The 14,113-nt window shown below is 45.6% G+C and overlaps 1 long non-coding RNA gene across 5 annotated transcripts in view; it reads left to right on the top strand.

Annotated features, from left to right (window-relative positions):
• LOC149119586 (uncharacterized) overlaps positions 1-14,113 on the top strand; it is a 138,501-nt gene that overhangs the window by 31,716 nt on the left and 92,672 nt on the right. For 2 of the 5 annotated variants that reach the window (XR_016228558.1, XR_016228559.1), the window contains exon 3: positions 1,285-1,379. The exons of the other annotated variants lie outside the window; for them this stretch is intronic. This is a non-coding gene — a long non-coding RNA (uncharacterized LOC149119586). The remainder of the gene's footprint in view (positions 1-1,284; positions 1,380-14,113) is intronic. 5 annotated transcript variants of the gene reach the window in all.

Here is a 14,113-nt window from a genome sequence, read left to right on the forward strand (position 1 = left end):
TATTTGAAAGGCAGAGTTACAGAGAGGGAGAGAGAGAGAGAGAGAGAGAGAGAGAGAAAGAGAGAGACCTTCTATCCACTGGTTCACTCCCTAAATGGCTGCAATGGTTGGAGCTAGGACAGTCCAAAGCCAGGAGCCAGGACTGTGGGGAGCAACTCGGACTAGACTAAGTTACTCGAATTAAGACTTATTCTATGCATCTGCTCTCCCACAATGTGGCGCTGAGAAGGGAGAAACAGCTTCTACACAGCTGCCTCCAGTTCAACCAATAAACTGTAGGACTTACTCCTGATTGGAGGAGAGCAGCGTACTCGGCATGTGGGTAGCAGAGTTGGGATTGGTGGAAGAGGACTATAAAGGAGGAGAGCGACAACATGCACCAGGAACATCTAAGGGAAACATCTGAAGGAACACCTGAGCAGCCCCCGAGAGAGCCGGCCGGCGGTGTGCCGCTCCCCCGCGGAAGTGGGGAAAGTGGCCAGGGGGAACCGCCCTTCCACGGAGGTGGAAGGGATGGTAGCCAACCCGGGAAGAACCAGCAGCAAACCCGGGGAGGGCCGAGCAGACAAAAGAACAGCGCAGGGTCCTGTGTCGTTCCTCCACGAAGATGGGGAGCAACACAGGACCTTCTTCCTGGTCTCCCATGTGGGTGCAGCTGTCCAAGTACTTAGCCATCATGTGCTGCTTTTTCAGGCACATTAGCAGGGAGCTGGAACAGAAGTGGAGCAGCTGGGTCTCAAACCAGCACCCATGTGGGATGCTGACATTGCAGGCAGTGGCTTTAACTGCTGTGCCACAATGCTGGCCCCAAAGAGAGATTTTCTATATTCTGGTGCACTCCTCAAATACCCAAAACAGCCAAGGGTAGGGAAGGCTGAAGCCAGGAGCCTAAAATTGAATCTGGGTCTCCCACGTGGTTGCAAGGGATCCGTGTACTGGAGCCATCACTGCTGTCTCATAGGGTGTACATTACCAGGAAGCTGGAAATGGAAGTAGAGCTGGGACTGAACCCAGGCACTTTGATATGGGATGTGGACATATTAACTTCTATGTCCAATGCATGCCCGCATGGTCTATGATTTCACCCTGAACTTCCTTTTCAAATTTGCTCCTTCTCAGAGGCAGCATATATAGTGGTTAGGGACGCAACTCTGGAGGAGGCTGCTTGGGGTAGAATCCTTGATACATTGTTTCAGAGGTGAGTGAGTGAGCCTTTCTTATAAAGGTGACTGAACTTTCTCTCTCTCTCTCTCTCTCTCTCTCTCTCTCTCTCGATGGGAAAAGGGTGGCAGAGCCGCTTGGACAGAGGTGTTCAGGAGTGGAGATGAGAGGTGATGAGGACTGAGATGTTGGTGGTGACCCTGAGAAGAGAGAGTAGGGTAAGTGTGACTGAAAGTGAGAAGGCTAGCAGGGGGAGAAGTTATATGCACCCAGTGAGAGCATGGATGGAGTGGAAGCATCGCCAGGGACTGCAGGCTTCGTTTCCAAGTTGCCTGCTACTGCCTTCTGCTTGCAGTCCCCTTTCACTCTGCCTATGGGAAAAATATGGGGCTGTGTGCAGCACGCTAGGCAGAGCCAACTTTTATTGTAAGATCAATTGTAGCACTGGTTTTACCCCAGCTTTGAAAATGTTCTTTTAACTGCAAGTGCCATTTCCATGAGACTATTTCTTTCCTGCCCTCCCCTTTGCTCCTCCCTCTCTCATCTTTACTCCTCCGTTACAGTGACTTTGAGTATACTCTGTTGTTAAGCAACCATGGCAAATGCCACGGGGGACGTGAAAAAGAGATAACGTGGATGCTACTCTTGAAGGAACATGGAAGGGCACCTCCATCCCTCATTATTTCTTTTCCCGGAAGACTTCAGAAATCTCAGTCATGAAGAGGGAAGGATGGAAGGGGGCCATTGGTTGTCGAGTCTGTACTTCTATATATGAGGTAGCGTGCCATATGCTGTACATCAATTTCCATCTTTAATTCTCTCTGTGACTATAATGGTAAGCATCTCATTTTATAGATGAGGAAATTGTGGCGCAGAGAGTTTCAGTCACTTGAGCAAGGCCATACACATTAGAGATGGGGAGACAGGTGTGTTTGGCTGCTGTTTAACCTCATTATGGCCTTCACTGTCTTTATATGCATTGATTGAGGAACCATGAAAACCCGTGTTCATCCTGCTGCTCTTCAGAGAGTCCTGCTTACAGTTATTCTCAGAGGGATCAGGGGGTTAGGGAAGTGAAATTATGAAAAGAATTTGTCTACAGGTTCTGGTAAATGGATACCTCTGAAAGGAAGCATGCACATTTGCCTGTGCTGTGGAGTGTGGCAATTTCCTTTGACTGGCAGAAGTTCTGGAAGCAATGAGAGCCGTGAAATTTCTTGGGTGACTTCCTCTTTCAGGTTCTTTAGGTCCACACTGGATTCCCTGTGGCATGAGGAAAGCCAGACCAGATTCAGCAGGAAACATATTGTCCCATTTTTTTGTGTGTGTGTGGAAAACCCTGGAAGTCACATTGCTGCTACAGCTGTGGCTTCTTCCTCAGGGTTTTGGTGATGGTTGGTGAGAAAATGAGCTTGACTGCAGGGCTTCCTGGCTGAACGGAAGGCAGCAAGCAGCCAAGTTCTGGACCTGCTGGGTTTTAGCCACAGTGTAACTTTTTTCAGGTTTCTGTTGATAAGCCCTCTTGAGAACAGTGGTGGCTTGGCTACTCCACAGCAGCCTGAAGTGTCTCCCAGGGTGGCCTGGGAGGCCCTGGTTGCTTAGAGCCCTGAGATATGGCTGCCATGAGTACTGCAGGCAGTCCCAGCCATCCTGCACCCAGCACTCTGGGACTTCAGAGAGCCCTACATCGAGCACCTGATGCCCCAGGAAGGTGTGCTTCTTGTTGAGGGAGAGGAGAACATCCCTTTGGCTCTCAGTTCCCCAGGAGCTAACAGAGGCATTTAAGGCTGCATGTCTCTTGGGCTCCTTGCCAAGAAGAGCTCCAGGAAGCTCTCCTGGCAGGTGAGATGGGAGGCTTCCCCTTGGGAGGCCACATCAATCCACACCTTTATCCCTGCGTATATCTTAGCACGTGGATGTGATCTGCCTGCAAATTTAAAGACATGATTGGGGGAAGAGAGGGGAGACAGTGTCCTCAGCACCTAGCACAGTGCCTGGTACACGAGAGCTGCTCAATCAATGGTAACCTGTTTGTTGAACTGTGGAGGCTGTCCTCGGGGACTCGGGTTCTTTCCATCTTTCTGATTTGCTTGGGTCCTCACAAGCAGTAACAATAGTAGAAGGGAAACATGAAGAAAGAAGAAGGGATGACCTTGTACCTGGTAATCAATGTTTTCCCAGAAATCCCTGGCAAATCAGTGTTATATGAGCATCTTGAAGCAGTGAGAAAGTTTGGAAAGATAGATATTTTCACATGTGCTCGCTCTCTTAAAATCTTGGTCCTTGTAGCCAGTGTGGGGGGTATATTAGTTCTCCAGGGCCGTCAAAACAAAGTACCATACATTTAAATGACCTGAATATGTTGTCTCACAGTTTTGGGGGCTAGAAGTCTGAAATTAAGGTGTCAGTGGGTTGGTTCCTGCTGAGAGCTATATGAGAGATCTGCTCCAGGCCTTTCTCTTGATTCCTGGTGCCATGTTGGTAATCATTGGCATTCTTTTGCTTATAGATGCATCATCGGCCTGATCTCTACCTTTGTCATCACATGACCTTCTCCATCAGCACATGTCTAGCTCTGTGTCCAAATGTCTCCCTTTTGTATGTACATAATTATGTGAGATTAGAGCCAGTCCTAATGATCTGATTTTAACTCAATCCTCTGCAAAGACCTTATTGCCAATAGGTATTGGGGGTTAAGATCTCAACATCTTGTTGGGGACACAAATCAGTCCATGATAGGAAGTCTTAAAACATGACCTCTGAATTCTTCAGCACTTCTCGTGTGAAGAGGTGATATCTATGCCCCTTGTCTAGAATCTGATCGTTTGCAATGACATCAACCAACAGAGTATGGTGGAAGTGACCTCCAAGGTAAGGCCATAGCAAACCTTGCAACCCCTGCATGGCTTTCTTGGGTGGTCACTATCTTAGAGAAGCCACATGTAGATGCATCAGTCAAGAGACCTACCTGAGCTCCTGGCCAACAGCTGGTGTCAGCACCAGCCTGTGTGTGTGTGTGTGTGTGTGTGTGTGTGTGTGTGTGTGATCTTGAAAGTCTAGCTCAGTCAAGCCTTCAGATGACTGCAGTACCAGCTGGTACCTGATTGTAACCACATGAGAGAGTGCAAGCAAGAATTATTCCTATAAGTCCTACCTGAATTTCTGACTTACAACATTGCACAAAAAAGTGAATGATTATTTTTAAGCCAGTGAGTTTGCACAGCAATAGAGGATGAGACCACTCAGAAAGAAGGAGAAAATGAATATTGGGCAACCAATATGAGTAGTGAGGACTCTGAGACTCAGAGAGAATTGTCAACAGCAGGGTGGCCCCCAGAGAGACCCTCATCATGGATTTTGTGTTTCTAGGCTTCCAATGGAGATGGAAACCTCCTTCATGATGAGACATTTGGTTGAGATGAGTTCAAGTATTTGAATGTTAATAATTACTATTAAAAATGTACATTTACTTATTTATTTTATTTGAAAAGTGAAGTGACAGAGAGGGGAGAGAGAGAATGAGATATCTTCATTGACTGGTTTACTCCCCAAATGCCCACAACAAAGAAGTTGAAGCCAGGGTCCCAGAACTCCATCATCACATTCTCCCATGTAGGTGGTAGGGACTCAACCACATGAGACATAATCTGCTGCCTCCCAGGGTATGTATCAGCTGGAAGCTGGATCAGAAGTGAAGTAGCCAGGACTCAAAGCAGACACTCTGACAAGGAATGTGAATTGTTTAACCTGTTGTGCCACAACGCCTTCCCCCAAATGATCATTTTTTATGGGAGAAATTATGTCAAGGACTATCAATGTTAATAGTTGCAATGAAGGTAGTGATCAATGCCCTGTCCTATTATCAACAAATTCCTTTGCCTGAACTGAGGGAGAGATATCATAAAACACTGTGCTATATTGTATAACTTCTGTTTCACCTAGGAGCAGGTACTCTTCCTGCTGTGGTTTGAATGTGTCCCCCAAAAGTTAATGTGTTGGGAACTTAATCCTCCATATCTTATGTTAGTAGTAATTAGAGGTGGGCCTTTGGAAAGCAGTTAGGATTAGACCAGGTCATGAGGGTGTGGCCCTTGTGATGGCATTAGTGGCTTTATAAGAGGAGCAAGATAGACTGGAGCTACCACATGTGCTCTATCTCACCATGTGATACCCTCTGCTATGTTTTGACAAAGCAAGAAGACCCTCATCAGATGCCAAGCAGAGGCTGACACCATGCCTTTAACCTTGAACTTGTCAGCTTTGACAACTATAAGCCAAACAAATGTCTACTTCTTTTTTTAAAAAAAGATTTATTTATTTATTTGAAAGTCAGAGTTATACAGAGAGAGAGAGAGAGAGAGAGAGAGAGAGAGGTCTTCCATCTTCTAGTTCACTCTCCAATTGGCTGCAAGGGCTGGAGCTGTGCGGATCCGAAGCCAGGAGCCAGGAGCTTCTTCCGGGTCTCCCACATGGGTGCAGGGGCCCAAGGGCTTGGACCATCTTCTACTGCTTTCCCAGGCTATAGCAGAGAGCTGGATCAGAAGTGGGGCAGCTGGGACTCGAACCAGCACCCATATGGGAAGCCAGCACTGCAGGCGGCAGCTTTATCCTCTATGGCACAGCGCTGGCCCCAATATCTATTTATTATAAACTATGCAGCCTCAGTTGCTGTGTTGTTACAGAAAATGGGCTAAGATGCTGCCCTCCCTCCCCATTTTTATAGACAAAGGCCCTAAAAGTGGGGTCTTCTGGCTTCCTTGAATTCTACATTGTAGTTTTCAGTTTATTCAGAGCCAGGTGCTGCCTCTCCAGTGATGAGTGAAATAGCAACTGGAAGATACAAATAATTTCCTGAATGTTCTGAAGGTCATTCTGTGCTGAATGAGTTACCTATGTGTGTCGTTGCCACCTCTGATGCCAAAATTCCATTGCTTTTCTGCCCATGTGGTTCTGTTTTGTGTGCTTTGTCAGGCCTGGGGACTTGTCATTGCTCTTCTAGCCCTTCTTCGCACTGTACCTAAGATAAATATTTGCTTCGCTTGACCTTTATTCCATTTCCCCTGACTTCTTCATATTCACCTTCATTGCTTTGAACAATCTTCTCAACAGCAGTTGCCATGCAATTTCCTTTCCTTTGTACAGCAGGTTCCTTCTGAAATTCTATCCATTTCACCAAGCCCTTTGCTCAACCACACTGCTGCTCTCCAGTTTTAGCTTGTATTATGTGGAAACTGTAGATTGTAAACCAAAAGGCTGGTATCTGGAGCAGGAGTCAGAGTAGTTAGAGCACAGGCTTTGGAGTCAGATAGTTCTGGGTGTAAATTTTGGCTCCACTACATATAAACTGTGTGCTATTAAGCAAGCTTTTCAACTTTCCAAACCTCAACTTCCTCATCTGCAAAATGGGCATAGCAAATTATATTTCCTAAAGACAACCCCCCAGATTTCTCCCATCCCACATGCTTTTCTAGCAGTTTGTCACTCCCCCTCTGGAAGAGAGCACTATGCCCTTTCCTTTGATTCTGGACAGGATTGTGACTTACTTATAATTAGCTGAAGATGAGGAAATAATGTTGTATGACTTTAGAAATGGGGTCAGGAAAGATGGAGTCTCTGCCTTCCCTGTTGGAACACTTAACGTTGGAGCCCTGAGCAGTCAAGGAAGTTGTTTGCAAAGCTGCCCAGAACCCACCATGCTCTGAAGAAACCCAGGTCCACTCATGTGAGAAACCACATGAAGAAGCTCTCACCATGTGGCCGATCCTCATTATTCCCAGGTTTTGTATTTGTGAATCTGCCTGCTCACTAAAATTTACTTGTTAGCCAAAATTAATACTTGCATCATGTTCAAGGCCATTCATGAACGTGTGCAGGGAGGTGAATAATTTGTCACACAATGTACACGTTCCTCATTGAGACAGGTGATGCTCTGCCTTCTTACTTTAGCTCTCACACCGTAAACAAGCATCTTTTTTGTGGCCATTTAGTGATATGTTTTCTCCATTTTTTATGTTTTTTTTTTTTGTTGGTGATTTTGCCGTTTAAAGTGGTCCCAAAGTAAAGCACTAAAGTGCTATCTCGTGTCCGTAAGCTCAGAAAGGCTGTGATGTGCTTATGAGAAAATATGATGCTAGATAAGCTTCATTCCTGCATGAGTTATACTGCTGTTTGACTCTTAAGTTCAGCGTTCATGAGTCAACAGTATATATCAAAGAAAGTATCTGTAAACACAAACACACATAGAACAAGGTTATGTACTGAGCAGGTGACCAAAATACTGTGATCAGAGACCAGTAATTCCCCTAGGAGCAATGGTTCAATATTCACCATTTAGTGTTCGTGGTGACTTTACAGAACAAAACTACCATGGATAATGAGAATTGACTGTACACGAAAGAGAGAGAGAGAGAGAGAGAGAGAGAAAGCTGCTCATTCAGTCCCTAGCTGTTCAGCCTCCTGCAGTTGCAGCTTCCACTTCTGTCTCAATATGATTTTATGAAAGACCCAAGACAGCCCAAGAGAACCACCCAAATTCCCAACTCTCAGAAACCATCAGATAGAATATCGTTATGACTTTATTGTCATTAGATAGTTATAATACTAATAACAATTTTATTGATATTCAAACCTGTTATTATTTTAAGTTACAGTAGTAAACAGAATGATGGAGTCAACAATGCATCCCTTGCAAGTTGGTGGGAGGAGTGAGACTTTATTATATCATGTTGAAAGGGCTAAATGTTATTAAGTGCCAAGCACTCTGCTACCATTAATATCATGAGTCCTTTTATTAGCCTTCTGTTTGACAAAAACACAGCACAGAGTATTGTAGCTGGAAAGAGGCTTTAAAATCACTCTGGCTAATCAATGTATTTTTTGGGTGAGAAAACAGAAGCCCAGAAATGGGAAATTGTCTGCACCACACAGAAAGTGGACAGCAGAGTATGAATTAGAAGGAAGGCCCCTCCTCTGTGCTGAGTACAAAACACTTGTAACTGTTTCGTTGCATGCTTCAACTGTAGATGTGCCTCAGTCATTGAAAAAGTAAATCAGAATCGGATTCAAAGGCACAGAAGTCTTGAAGTTTAATTCATCTTTTTGATCTCAAACAATCATTGGTAAGATGATTTTTTTCTTATCCATTAGCAAAAGGAGGGTTCTTTGCAAGGGATAGGTATTGTGCCCTGGGATATGCCTAAGTAAAACCAGTGTTAGTTATTGGGTTTGATTACATGTGTGGCAGCTTCCAGCCTACAGTGACTGGCCAGGAAATTGACTGGCAGGAGAGCAAGTGGATGCCTGAATTGCTCTGGGTGAGGTCAGGGAGGTGGTGGTATCTGTAGCCTTGATCTTCAAAACTTTTGATTCCAGATCCCGTTGACAGTAGCTGGTATTTGGCCCTAGTTCCTACTGCATAGTAGAAATGAGGCATTTCGAGATGATGCAGAGAGTCACTTTTTAGTCTGTGTGGGAAGCAACTCGGACTAGACTAAGTTACTGGAATTAAGATTTATTCTATGCATCTGCTCTCCCACAATGTGGCGCTGAGAAGGGAGAAACAGCTTCTACACAGCTGCCTCCAGTTCAACCAATAAACTGTAGGACCTACTCCTGATTGGAGGAGAGCAGCATACTCAGCATGTGGGTAGCAGAGTTGGGATTGGTGGAAGAGGACTATAAAGGAGGAGAGAGACAACATGCACCAGGAACATCTAAGAGGAACACCTGTGCAGCCCCCGAGAGAGCCGGCCGGCGGTGTGCCGCTCCCCCGCGGAAGTGGGGAAAGTGGCAGGGGGAACCGCCCTTCCACGGAGGTGGAAGGGACGGTAGCCAACCCGGGAAGAACCAGCAGCAAACCCAGGGAGGGCCGAGCAGACGAAAGAACAGCGCAGGGTCCTGTGTCGTTCCTCCACGAAGACGGGGAGTGACAGTCTGTATTTTCTGGTATTAATGTGCCACAACAGAACGGCACAAAAGAAAGCCAACAAAAACCTACAAATATTTGTGCATGTGGAATCTGGGCCAGGCTAGTGAGTGGCAACAGGGAGATATGGATGGGGTCTCAGTCTAGAGTTCAGCAATTCTGGGTATGACACTGGAAACTAGGATCTTGGGGTTGGCAGAAAGCTGGCTTTTATTCAGCCTTGCCAATTCTTTACAGCATATCTGTCCCTTTAATGGTACTTTGGCCTATAAATATATACCTCACCTGCTTCATTTACTTATGAATATTCTCTATTTGCCTAACTGGCACAATCTATCATTTTGAGAAGGAAATTTGAAAAGACTATAATTTTGAAGTAATGAAATGCCACTTTGGATGAACTTAAAAAGTACCAAAGTCAAATGCAAAATCAAACCAATAATTTGTCCCTGTGCTTTTTCTGTGTCTAATAACTCAGGAGAGTCCTCTGAAAGGCTTTAGGGGTGTTTTAAGCTCCCTTGCCTCTGGCCACATAGCCATGGGGGCCACAGACAGCAACAGAAGCTGTTTTCTCTCCGTTTCTTCACTCTGTGGCGGAAATGTCCTTTTTCCTTCTACGTGCTGGGAGCTGGGACCTCACAATTGTTGCAAGTCAGAACTTGACCTTGTTGCCCAAGAATGAACAAAAGACAGATCATATCTCTTTCTTCTGAGTCTTTCCATGGTGGTCTTCCAGCTTAAGTCGCAGAAAGAAAAGTCCCTTTAAGGTGACAGGATGTTGGTTCCTGATGACTCAGCCAGCTTGGCACCCAAAAGAGCCTGTGGCACAAATTTAGCTTTCTCTCATCAAAACTCACCTACTGCTATGCTCTGAGTGCCTGTATCTACTCAAAATTCCCACGCTGAAATCCTCACTCCCAGTGTAATGGTATCAAGAGGGAGAGGGCTTTGGGAAGCGATTAGGTCATGAGGGTACAGCCCTCCTGAAGGGGACTAGTGCCCTGAAAAGAGGTCTCAGGGAGCTTGTTTGCCCCTCTGCCATGTGAGGACATGCCAAAAGTGGGCCCTCACTACAGATAGAATCTGATTCTGCTTGCCTCCTGGTCTCAGACTTTAGCTTCTAGCTCTGTGAGAAGTAGCTTTTTGTTTATAAACCACCCAGTCTAGGGTGTTTTTTTGTAGCAGCCTGAACTGTCTCCCATTACTCAACCAGTTGTCTCTCTAGAATGCAATCTGACTTATTTTTGTGTGACAAAGTATTGGTATACAGGATCATAGCTTTAAAATGCTATCCCAAGAACCCTTGAGGGCCTAATGTTTCTAATGGTGGAGTCTAAGGCATTGTGGAAGAAAGGAGGGAGAGACTTTTAGGTAGGCAGACCATCCTAGGATTCCTGAAATTATACTATGGAGTAGATAATACTGATTAATTTTAAGGATCGTTTTGCTCAGTGCTGAGGTTAGGAGGAATAGTACATGGATATGGAATAAAACTGAAGACCAAAATTGAAGTACAGTTGTGGGGAGCAACTCGGACTAGACTAAGTTACTGGAATTAAGACTTATTCTATGCATCTGCTCTCCCACAATATGGCGCTGAGAAGGGAGAAACAGCTTCTACACAGCTGCCTCCAGTTCAACCAATAAACTGTAGGACCTACTCCTGATTGGAGGAGAGCAGCGTACTCGGCATGTGGGTAGCAGAGTTGGGATTGGTGGAAGAGGACTATAAAGGAGGAGAGAGACAACATGCACCAGGAACATCTAAGAGGAACACCTGTGCAGCCCCCGAGAGAGCCGGCCGGCGGTGTGCCGCTCCCCCGCGGAAGTGGGGAATGTGGCAGGGGGAACCGCCCTTCCACGGAGGTGGAAGGGACGGTAGCCAACCCGGGAAGGACCAGCAGCCAACCCGGGAAGGACCAGCAGCCAACCCGGGAAGAACCAGCAGCAAACCCTGGGAGGGCCGAGCAGACGAAAGAACAGCGCAGGGTCCTGTGTCGTTCCTCCACGAAGACGGGGAGCGACATACAGTAGGTTATAAAACCTGCATACATTCCAAAGAACATACACAGAACTCATCAACATTGAACAAGCACTATCCAGTGACTATCACACCCCACAGCATACGAAGGTATTTCAAAAGGCTTGTGGAAAAATGGTATGAACAGATATGTTGATGTTGGTGCAAAAATGGAAATTCATGCCTAGCTTTTTTCATAATACACACTTGCATGAAGTGTTTGAAGACTCCTCATACTGAAGATGAGACTGTAAACTCAAGGAAGGGATGCAAGGAAATGCTAAGTGCTTGGCTCTTCTTCAACTCTCCCAGTGCCTTCTTGGGATGAGTCAGAAGCTCTATGCTGCAGCTCTCAGGAGAAATTTGTGTGTTTCCTCTGGACTTTGGAGCTGCTTGAGATCAAAGAGACTGATGTCTGCTTCTCACCTGCCCAAATCTCAAAGGGAGAGGCTGGCTGGGCAGCCACAAGAGTGATTCAAAGTGAGGGGACGAGAACAGGTGAAAACTACCAATTAATGAACCATGATCTAGTTTCTGGGGCTAAGAGGACATGGGCAGGGTAGGTATAGGCATCTTTCTGGGACTCTTCCCCAAAGGGTGGCCTAGTGGGGCAAAGGGATCTTGGAAGTAAGAGGCTTCAGGAATTGTTTTGGGTGAAACATCTGAGGGGGTCAGAATTGATCATTCAGAGTGTGTGTCAGCAGAGTCAGGAGCCTGCCACCCAGAAGTCTCTGTAGACTCTTCAGAGATCCTAAGAGTCCCTTAGACGAGCTTCCACAGCCCATGGAAGAGACAGCACTCAGATGTTACAATAGCATCATTGACATGTTACAGAGGCATGTTACAATAGCATCGTTGACATGAGGTGCGGCTCCTTTCTTCATAATCTTCTCTCTATCCCAGAGAAGCAAGCAGAAGTGTGCAAGCAAGCTAGGGTGTATCATCCTGGGTTCTATGAGAGGAGTAGAATGATTGTGAGTGATACAAAGTGGGGATTTTGTTATAAGAATCGAACCTTACACATTGTGGGAGCTGGTACCAAAATCTGTATGGGATGGTTGGTTGATCTGTGTTTGGTGTTGGGGCCATTGTCTCTATGAGTCAGCCAGGCCAGCTAGTCAGCACAGGCAGTTGAATATGAAGTGAGAGAGAGCAGGGACAAGTTGAAACGTACAAAGTCAAACTGGAACCCTCAACTCCTTCAACCTTGATGGCAGACATGACCTACAGGAGAAGCTGGCAGTGTCTTCTACAACGTGGCACATAGGCTTGGCTTAGGACTCAGAAAAGCTGAGAGAGGGGATCCAGTGAGAGTTGCAGGAGCTGTAGGCCCAGGTGCTACACACACCAGCCAGGTCGGTCAGTACATTAGCAGCAGTGTCTGTGAGCTGCCACAGTGCCTGGAACCTTTTGCTTAACTTCAGGATTAAAAATGCTGGCTCCTTCATTTTTGTCTTATGCAAATATCTCCTATGCTCTACCTTAACTCAGATCCATACAGAGAAGGGAATCCTGGGAAATTAAATTCCATGTTAACCCAGAAGCTGAACCACAGAAGAAAGAATAAAAGGAACTGACATGGCTTCTTATTCATAAGACATGTTCTGTGAACAAGGGGGTCAGGTCTGGGCCAAGGGAAATTGGGCAGGAGATTAAAGTACTGACTTAAATTGAATTTTTACATACCAAAATGGGGCTTGTTCTTAAAGTAGCCTAAAACTCACAGATTTGTTTAAGATGTTGTCAGGAGGCAGGGAAATTGGCTTAATGTAACAACATGGAAGGCAGCAATGAAGGAAAATATAGCCACTTACTGTTTGTACCTAGTCAAATTAAGGCTTTTCAATAAACCAATTACACAGGCATTTAACTTGTGTAAATTCAACTGTCTATATCGTTATATTCTTCCATGTCAGTCCATCTGTCTTCCAGAATCAGAATAGGTTCAGAGCCACTCCATACCTCCACATGGGCAAGTTCTATTGACAGCTAGAGAGAAGGAAGGGATGTTCAAGTACAGAAAATGGAAGCAAAGTAGAGACAGCCTGATAGGTTATAGTTGGCATCTGTCTTATCAGAATATGGTTTGAACAGTTGGCCACTTGTGATTGGCTGAAACTCAGCTACTTGTTACCAGAGTAGGTTACAGTCTGTGTACACATTAGGTTAGGTTGCAGTTTCACTATGAGGAGAAACTTTTAAGCCACACTTGACATCTGTATGGAGGCAGGTTTAGGACAAACTTATTTCCATTCAGCAATTTCATCCTTTGGGTTAATCTTTCGGTTTTGAGCCCATGGTAAATGGACTTGCTTGAATTCAGCTCCCACCAGGCAGCAGCAGAACACTGAGTTGTGTAAGGTGAGATTAAGGGAACAGGACAATAGGAAAAGCACTAGTCAACATCAGGCTGCTGCAGGTTACTTTTTTTGTAAGGGTCAAAGCCAAGGTGACTTCCTTATTAGGCTGACTCAGGTAGACTAGAATATCTTATTTTCAGGGAAAACAAAAACAAAATCCCAGATCTGTTTTGGGTTCTATTTGCTTCCTTAAAGCTTTAGCTTGATTATGTCACATTGAGCATGAGTGATTCCATTTTGTTTTGGTCTGTTAGAGCCTGGTGCAGGAGAACTCAGTCCACAGCATTGACCTCCCACAGTTTTAACACACATGAAGGAGACCTTAAAGGGCAGTAGTCACTCTTCATTATATAAGAAGCAATCTCGTCCACAAAGTGGTAAAGTAATGTGTCCAGGGTCACGTGGTCCCTTATCGGCAGCTGGAGAACTCAAACCCAATGCCCCCAGGTGCACATCGGCTTTCTCTTGCGTCTGCCGTGCATCATCATCACGTGAGATTCTCTGGCATCAGTGTGAACCTGACACGGTTTCAAGGCATCTAGGGACTAAGGGTCCCTACAGTGTGGGCCAGGAGACTGTGCTTTGTTCATGCTGGGGCATACAGAGATGCAGGTTGATCTCAGGAATGATAAGGACTCTTGTAAAAAA

The sequence above is a fragment of the Oryctolagus cuniculus genome, chromosome X (genome assembly GCF_051225735.1).
Source record: "Oryctolagus cuniculus isolate XC-2025 breed Fujian yellow rabbit chromosome X, ASM5122573v1, whole genome shotgun sequence".
In the NCBI taxonomy this organism is placed as follows: Eukaryota; Metazoa; Chordata; class Mammalia; order Lagomorpha; family Leporidae; genus Oryctolagus; species Oryctolagus cuniculus.